At 35.4% G+C, this 8,884-nt stretch overlaps 1 long non-coding RNA gene across 2 annotated transcripts; it reads left to right on the forward strand.

The window, feature by feature from the left end:
- Window positions 1-1,658: 1,658 nt before the first annotated feature.
- Window positions 1,659-4,124, forward strand: LOC130732228 (uncharacterized). 2 transcript variants are annotated; one of them, XR_009016975.1, is made up of 7 exons: window positions 1,659-1,817; window positions 1,901-1,969; window positions 2,112-2,172; window positions 2,456-2,548; window positions 2,695-2,766; window positions 3,019-3,296; window positions 3,608-4,124. It is a non-coding gene; the product is annotated as an uncharacterized LOC130732228 (long non-coding RNA). The 2 variants fall into 2 exon arrangements; XR_009016974.1 differs by having other exon boundaries at window positions 2,112-2,548.
- Window positions 4,125-8,884: the final 4,760 nt, after the last annotated feature.

Here is an 8,884-nt window from a genome sequence, read left to right on the forward strand (position 1 = left end):
TCTGCACCTATATCTACATATTTCTCGGTTTGCTTATCAAAAAAAAAAAAAACATATTCCTCGGTTTTTACAACTTTAGCTATCATTAAGAATAACTAGCCCGTCAATAAATAAATAAAAACTAAGTTCATGAATCTACCAGTTGGTAACGTTTCTCGTATATTTGGTCCACACTATGCCTTTAATTTACGTACCTTAATTGGAATTTAGATGAAAATATCTCTTTCATATCTAATCAAGTTCATTTATCGGATCAAGTAACGATCGGTAGGTCATTAGTTTATAGGCTTAGACAGATAAAAACAGTTGTAGCCATTAATATGGTTACATAAGCTTGAAATTAAAATAAGTTTGTTCTGATCGGGTACTAACCATTTTCATTAAACCAAAAACGAAATAAATATTTAATTAAATAGGACAAATTGTGCATGCTATTTGATTATTCAATTCTCTCTTGAAATGATGGGCAAATCAAAGAGCATCGTCGAGTAAACATTTTTGGAGTAAAAATACGGCAAAAGTATAAACAAATTTAGGCATGTCAAAATCAAAGGGATTAGGTAGTTGGTTTATATACACTACAAAAAAAAGTAATTTTTAGTGGCATGCAGTTTCTGGCGGTCTTACAAAGACCGCCACTATTAGTAATTTTTTCATTTTTTTAATTTAAATTTATTAGGTTTTTCAAAGAGAAATGTCGTGAAAGGTTTTCAACTCTCTCGCCTCACCTTCACTGTGGCGTCGAAGCCTTTCACCATTGACAACTTCACCTTCGCGATTCTTCTCCTTCTCTGAAATAGAATCCTACTCTGAATCTCCATTTGCGTTTTGCAATTCTTTCATCCATTGGCGCCTTTTCTTCTCAGAATCTCCATTTACGATTTGTGATTTGGTTCTTCCATTTGCGATTTGTGATTCTCAATCGACGCTCATTCTGCAATTCTCGTCTTAAATATGTATGTCTTCTCTCCATTTTGTGATTTGTGATTTACGATTTGTTTTCCTTTCTAGCTCTTGAATCTGCAATGGAAGTCTCTTCTTCTATTTTTGCTTCGGTTGTAGCTCAGCCATCTTCAATGACTGTTAGATTTTTTGATTAGGTTTCTCTTTGTTTGATCTCTGATTCTGATTTTTGAGTTTCATTTCTCTTTGGAATCACAGTTGAAGCTGAGATCACTTACAGATAAGTGTGTGACTATATTAATCTTGATGCATATATATTAGAAATAGTGGATTAATTGTTTTTCTGGTTAAGATTTCCTTTAATTTGATCTCTTTTTTTGGTTTTTCCTTCTGTTATCTAGCTTTCTCGAACCTTAAATCTGTTTTGTTCAACTGATTCTGGAAGATCTTCAGGTTTTCTTATCACATTTGATTCATGCTCTTTTTTTTTTGAATTGTTAAACCTTGCTTGAATTGTAATCCCTAATTTGTAAAAAAATTCAATGGGTTTGTGTTTAAGTCTTTCATTCACTGTGGTTGATCCTGATTATTATCATTCACTTCAGGTCTCATTTGCACCTCAAATTTTCTAAGAGGGAAGATAGGTGTGACTGTTAAATGTGAATCAGGAAAACATAATCCACATGTTGAGTATGTGCTTTTTATCAATTTTGAAGGAAACTATTTGTAACTTGAATAGATGCAAACTTGTTGAGGCTGGAGATCTTTGCGAGAGAAGAAATGGTCTTTTTTTCCTCCTTTATAATGTTTAGTGTAATAGTTAACTATCTTTGAAACCTGAGTTTATATTATGTTGCAGGCAGAGAGGAGTTGATCTCAACTGGAACTGGAGTGTAGATTGAGGAAAAAATGAGGTTTGTTATGTGTCTTCAATCTATCTGTTCAGGTCACAAAATTTGTTAATTTATTGTGCTTTTAATGTGGCCATTATTGATAGATTGTGATAACAACATAGTGTGACACGTGAAGAGGCTTTATATGGGTCTTTGTGCACTCTGGAATGGAGGTAAGTTTATTTTTCAGCAGTTTGTAGAAATCAAATTGATTGTTTCCATATAATTTTTCTATGTGCTATTATTCAAGATGTGCTAGGATTATAATATATTATAATATCTTTGTGACTGTTTAAAATTGTACTTCTTTTATAGGAATGCTTCCATTATAACCTGCAGAACGAAGCCGAAAAACCTTTACTCATTGTTTATCCAGGTTCAGTTTCCCTGCTAGCTTTACATTTACAATTTTATGCCATGGTTGGTGTGACTAAAATGTCATTTGTTGTTATAAACAGTTATTTGCAATAGCATTGTGCTGCATAGTAGTTATAGAACCGGGTTCTGTCAAGAAAGTGTCAATTCATAGATTTCCTGACTTTTCTACCCTGCATCATGTAAATATGTTGATCATTTTTGGGTACTAAGCTTAGCATATTTACCAATTGTATTACAAGCCATTAGCCATAGGGGACATAGTCACTCTTTTTTCCATGCAGACTCATGACATTCATCTAAATGATGCTGATTTCCCGGATGCAATTTGGTCATGAGTTAGAATCAAGGTGGAACACAAAATTAAAGTAGCAGAGGTATGTTAGTTGTGCAATTATAAAAGTTGGACTATTTATTTTGTAAGAAAAAGGCTTTAGGAGATGGTAATGACACATGTTGTTGGTAATAAATAACAATAGAGCATATCAAGAGTAAGTTCTCAGTAATTGCAAAATTTCCACAGGTACATTGGAGCTATGAGTTTGTTTCTGGGGGAACGAAGAATCATCTAGTTTTGGTAAATATTAAGAACCAGGTAACTACAAAAAAGAAGTTAGAGTACAATGAAAACCCTGAAATCTGCCTTGTATCAATGTCCATTCCTCTTTCAATTTAGCATGATTCTATCTCACACAAGTGAGAACCCTGAATCTCAATCTAATAACAAGTTCCTCTATGGTATATGAATAATTGAATATGTATATATCCATTTCAATTTTACAACTAATTTCAAACTAATTTATTGTTCTAATCTGTGTCTCTTTGTCTTTGATTGTGCTTGGTGTAGGGTGTATTCATGTGTTCTGACATTAACATATTTGATAGGCAAATGCAAGCTTGTGGAGAAGCTGCAGCACTCCTTTACCGATGATAGCTATAGCTTGTTCTTTGATTCTATAAGTTGAATGAATTTATCAAGTTCAATTTTATCACCTTCCTCAGATTTTTTTCCTTTTCAATTTCTTATATTTGGTCTTTTCTTTTTGTTGATAAAATGTTAAAATCTCTTGCAGGGAGTCAAGAAGTTCCAAAGTGCAGGAAGCTCTAGAATCCACATCTATTAAGGTTTGTTGCACACTTAAAAAGGATCTGACATGTACATTTAGTTTTGAACCTCAGACTTTATTCTATCTTCTACTTGAAGACTGATCTTTATTTATACTCTATATGAGCTGATTTTGTTTTCTTTCTTTGTATTGATTTTACTGATTCTGTTTAACTTAGATTGATGCTGTGCTTCTTCTCTTTGTATGAGATGAATCTACTCGTGCTTTGAATCCTTGTTAGAGATGATCTGTTTTGATGTGACATTGGTTATGTTTTACTTTCTTTTTTCTTGAAAGTGTTCCTCATTGTTTGACCTTTTGTATTTGTAGAGGGGGAGGTCTTCGTGTGTGGTCTCTTACGGATGCTGGGTTCTGGTTTGGATTCCCTTGTACCCGTGAATAACATTGCTTGTGCTGTTGCTTTCTCTGATTGCTCATTTTTTATTCTTTTCCTACACCAACTAGTGATTTCTTCCATCTGCTGATTTTGCAATTTCTAAAGTATGACACTCTGAATTGAGCAACTGTACTTTAATGTCATTAATTTAAAATATATGCAGGTGTTGGTTGAGTAAGAGCTAAGCCAAACACTTGATTCCTCTTAGGTTTTAAAAAATGACGCCCTTGCCAAAGTTTTGGGGCCAGATCATTCCGGATGTGTGCGAGGACTAGGTGTAGGAGCTCTTCATAGTTTTGAGTTTTAAACTTTTATAGAACATAGTATTCCTATGTATCCGTAGTTCATACTCAGAGAAAACTATGAACAAGGTGTTCTTAGCATTTTGTGGTAATTGCGTTGTTGAAATTTAATGGTTACTTATGAGACTTTCATATTATAGAGAATTTAATGATCACTTTTAAAAGTAGTTGAAATTTCATGAGTCTTTTGTATTATAGAGAATTTAATTGTGACTTCTTTGACTTTTATATAAGTTTATCATATGAAATTTATAAAGAATAAAATTTCCTCTTTTTAAGGTGATGGTAATATGATTCAAGAACATGAATTTCAGCTCAAAAGAACCCATTTGTCGTTAAAATATTTTGTGGCGGTCATTGTGGCGGTCTTTTGACCGCCGCAAATTGTTGTGGCATGTAAAACCAGCAATCGAGTGAAAACCGCCACAAATACGTTTGTGGCATCCGGGAAGGTGGCGGGCAAGTGACCGCCACGTAATCATTTAGTGGCGGTTGTAAACCGCACAAATTGAAAAACAGACCGCCACTAAAAAATAATTTTTTTGTAGTGATAGATGACTTTTGTGTTTTAATTCAAGTACAGATAAACTTGGATTTTCTTGTTGTTCTATCTTGCAAGCTAGACAAGATGTACGACGAACGCTCAAATTCTGTCTGCTATTGAATGTCCAATGAAAGCAAGGAATTAAACGTACACCAACACACAACATTGACGATATATATTTTTAATTATAAGCTGAATAAAAACAAAAGGATTAGTAAGGTAGAATCATGAAGTTTGGACTTCGCAGAATAATTTATTTAGAAAGGCTTGCTAACTTAATATGTTTTTTTTTTTGGTCAACCTTAATATGAATTTTTAAGTCTCTATGTATCTGCTAGCTTTGAAATTGGTAGTGTTGGAGGACTTGGCCCAACCCAACCAGCAAAAAGATAATCCAAAAGAAAGTCCAAGAAGCCAACCTATTTAAACGATTTTACTTAAACACAGTTGGGCCTCTTATTAATTATCGGAAATCTCTATTTTTGCTGCACTAAATGTAGTCCTGGATTGGCCCAGCATCTTGTTAGTCTCAAATCTCAATAGGTCTAATTTACTAAGTATAAATGTCTTGACTATGACAGATTATGAAGAAAATTGGCTTTTGCCACCATTTGGTTTTCTTCTTTTAGTTATTTTCTGTTGTGCTAGGGTTTATTCTTGCTTAGTCTCTTGGTGGGATAATTTGATGCTCGTGGGCATGGGTAATGTTCTTTTTTTTTATCCGAAAGAAAAAAGATTATTTAAATACATTTCAAGGCCAGGCAGAGTGATTTGGTTGGGCTGGATGGGCCCAAGTCGTATATACTTAGAAATCGGTGGTCCATTGCCCTCATTCATGACAAGTGAGATTAGTGAACCACAACAAAGAGTCGGGGAGTCCGAACATGATCCCGTGTTCATGTGACAAGATATTTTGTTGATGATGCGACCTTCGACAAGATATATTCAAGTTGGTGGTAAAAGATTTTCATCCATTCAAACTTCATTTTCTTTTCCTTTTAGTTGACTCTTTTATCAATTTAGCAAATAGCAATCTAGAAATTTTGTCTTATTTTTCCCTTTCTAGTGTTGACTTTCAGTTATTGAAGTAGTGTTTAGAGCCAGTCGATTATGATGGGCTTCCTTTGTGTATTTGTTAATTCCTTAAGCCTGCTGTTAGGACACCTCTATTGTATTTTTCCCCTGGCCTTGGCAATGTGATCTACCTTTCTTCAACTATAAAAAATCTCATTTTCTGTTCGTCTTTTTTTCATTTTTCATTTATCTTCTTCTTTCTTACGTACTTCTATTCCTATAATATCACTCATTTTCTATTTTTTTCTTCTTATATATCTAAATATAAGTGTGTTTAGAAATAGTAATATAAAACTATTCATGTGATCCTTACCCAACTGCTTAAGTTTTTTGAATAATTAGTTACTTGACAAAATAAAACTTTATAGTGGTAAATCCAAACATGCATGCTAAGAGTTATGAGTACTGAGGACAGTGGAGCTCACTAGATGTAGTGAAAACAATTAATGGCCACGGGATTAAGTTTAGCCATGCATGAAATTGAGAGGGGAAAGGGTAGATTAAAACAAGGGGATCGAGAGGCATTGCATATGTCTCTGGAATTAGCAATTTTAGATTTGAAAAATTGGGACCATAGATTGATTGGAGCACACATGTGATTTGTTTACATGGATTAATATATGTGATGTGCCATGCACCTGAGAAACCATAAGACACCATGACATAAATGATACTCATTCTGTTCGTCCCATAATTAACATAGCTTCATTAACAGTTAAATTAGGGGTGTACAAGGGACGGGTTGGGACGGGTTTTGGTTAACCCTAACCCGGCCCTAAATATTGATCGGGCCAATTCATAGACCCTAACCCGTCCCTAGACCCGAAGCAACCCGACATTATGCGGGTCTAATTTAGGACGGGTCTATGTAGGACGGGACCGGGTTGGCCCGAGGGACAATAAGTTTAAGACTATTTGATACTAATTGTAAAATTTAAAGATAATAACATACTAAAAGAGTTATAAGTTTGAACTATTTTTTGGAAGAAATACCTTGAAATGATCCAATTCTTTCAGAATCTATTGCACTTGAGGTTTACATTTTGTTTGATCATTTCTTCACCTGTCTCACATATGCATAATACACACACATGATTTTCTCTTGTTAGAACATGAAAGTGTGCATAGTTTGACAAACGTTTATTTAATTCATAAGGTAGATGTTAGACATTTTAATCTCATCTACATAGTAAGATAAATTTGAGCACCATGTATCACATTTTAATCATTATAACAAATTAAAATTTTATAAAATATATATGTGGGACGGGCCGGGTGACCCGAGTGCCAACCCGAACCCGACCCTACCCGAAGTCGGGTAACTCAAAGATCAACCCGAACCCGGTCTCTTTTATTGATCGGGCCGGGTTCAACCTGGCCCTAAAGGCTTGGGCCGGGACGGGTTGGCGGGTAGGGCCGGGTCTTGTACACCCCTAAGTTAAATAAATAAAAAGATGGGATTACAGTGAGAAAAAAATATTAACAGTAATCAAATCATATTATTCATCTATCTATACTAGATACAAAACAGAAGCCGGTTTGGAAGACAAAAATCCGACGTGTCTTGCTTAGAGCAACTCTCCACGTGTCAAGGTTTCAGACAACTATCTTGGGCAGACGTTATAGGTAGTAAGTTTAAAATATCAAATAGCTGGACCCGTTATCTCTTAAGTAGGGTAGATAGGTCGGTATCGTTTTCTCTTGGGGAGGGCACATAGTTGCTTCTGTCACTCTGTAAGCATTGCTCCAGTGTCAATTTTTAACGCAATGTGTTATCAGCCCATGTTTCTGATAATTTTGCACTGGCTGAACCACATAATTGATGGCTGTCCATCCCCGTATTCGCTGGATCCTTTGGCGGGATGAATGTTCGAATTTCCGGTCTATAAATTGAACACCAAACATGCATATCAACCACAACCATCCACAAACAACCCATTTCCGGTTTATAAAGTCCTTCCCCGTTTTCTCCGATTCAGTGTGGCAAGAATCACAGAACTGCTAACGATAATCTGTTGTAGTTGGGAATTCTGAGTCTATAAATCGAGCAGAAAAATGGATAGTTGCCACACTGAATCGCGTTTCCGATCTCCGTTTGATGGTCATGGGTATCGTCTTCTCTCGCCGCCACGCACACCAAGTCTCGCCGTCATTTGGTGAATTGCCAAGGAGCTGCGTCGCTTTGATCCTCCTCAGATCTGCCAGCTAGCGACCTTGAATCACTGCTTCCTCCGCCGATTTTGTCTGGGAATCCAAGCTCCCCGCCAATTACCGTGCGATTGTCAGGGAAATCTTCACCGATTTTCCCTCCGATTCGAGCAAAAGAGCCACTTACGCCGCTCTTAATCCAAGGTAATTAGTTAATGGTTTGGTTGATTAATTATTTGATTAAATCATTTTTTAGAGGAAGAATTAATGTTTGAATATATGGGTTTTTTTTATTGCAGAAAGTTTGGTTGGATAAAAGCACGGGGAAAATTTGTATGTGCTTATCATTCAAGGGACTATCCATAACCGGGATTGATGATCGGAGATATTGGAAGGATATCCACACTGAAGAATCCAGGTGGGTGACCTTCTTCACATCCATTTTCTCATCACTTATCTTGAATATGATTTTTTTTTGGTAGGATTAGATAAGATTTTGTTCCAAAAAGAGTCACTCATGACGTATATCTTGAGATTTAAGACATTTTAGTTAGGATCATGAGCAAATCCATTTGGTGTCAGATGAAAAAGATCTATTAAAAGATCTTGCTCCGCATAAAATGCAGGAATCAAAAAGTATATATGTATGTATCAAGATAAAACAGGTTGAGAATTTTGCATAGATATTGGAAAGATTTCAAGTTGACAATGCATTACAAGTAGTTTAGGACTTGAGCATTTAATGATCTAAGAGGACCTTGGAAGGTTTATTTGAGGTCAGACAGATTCTTTTGAACCTCATCTAACTCATCAAATCTAGGCAAATACCCGCAAAATTTCCTAAAAAACTGCCTCGTGCTTCTTCAGTTTGGTATTGTGTGGACTTTTTACCTCAATCAAGATAATGAAGAAGAAAAAAAATGTATAGTTTCCTTCAAGAAGACGTGGGAAGAGGAAGCATACAGTGAGATTCATATCAAGCAAATCTCTTGAACTACACATCATGCATGACAAATTGACAATAATAAGTGGTTTGTAGACAGACAGATATAATTCCAATTATTCTATTCTATCTCCAACTACAGAGATCAGAACAACAGAGAGAAAAGAGCTTGAAGCCGGAAGACGATGAACTGCGAAAG

Source organism: Lotus japonicus, chromosome 1 (genome assembly GCF_012489685.1).
Source record: "Lotus japonicus ecotype B-129 chromosome 1, LjGifu_v1.2".
Lineage (NCBI taxonomy): Eukaryota > Viridiplantae > Streptophyta > Magnoliopsida > Fabales > Fabaceae > Lotus > Lotus japonicus.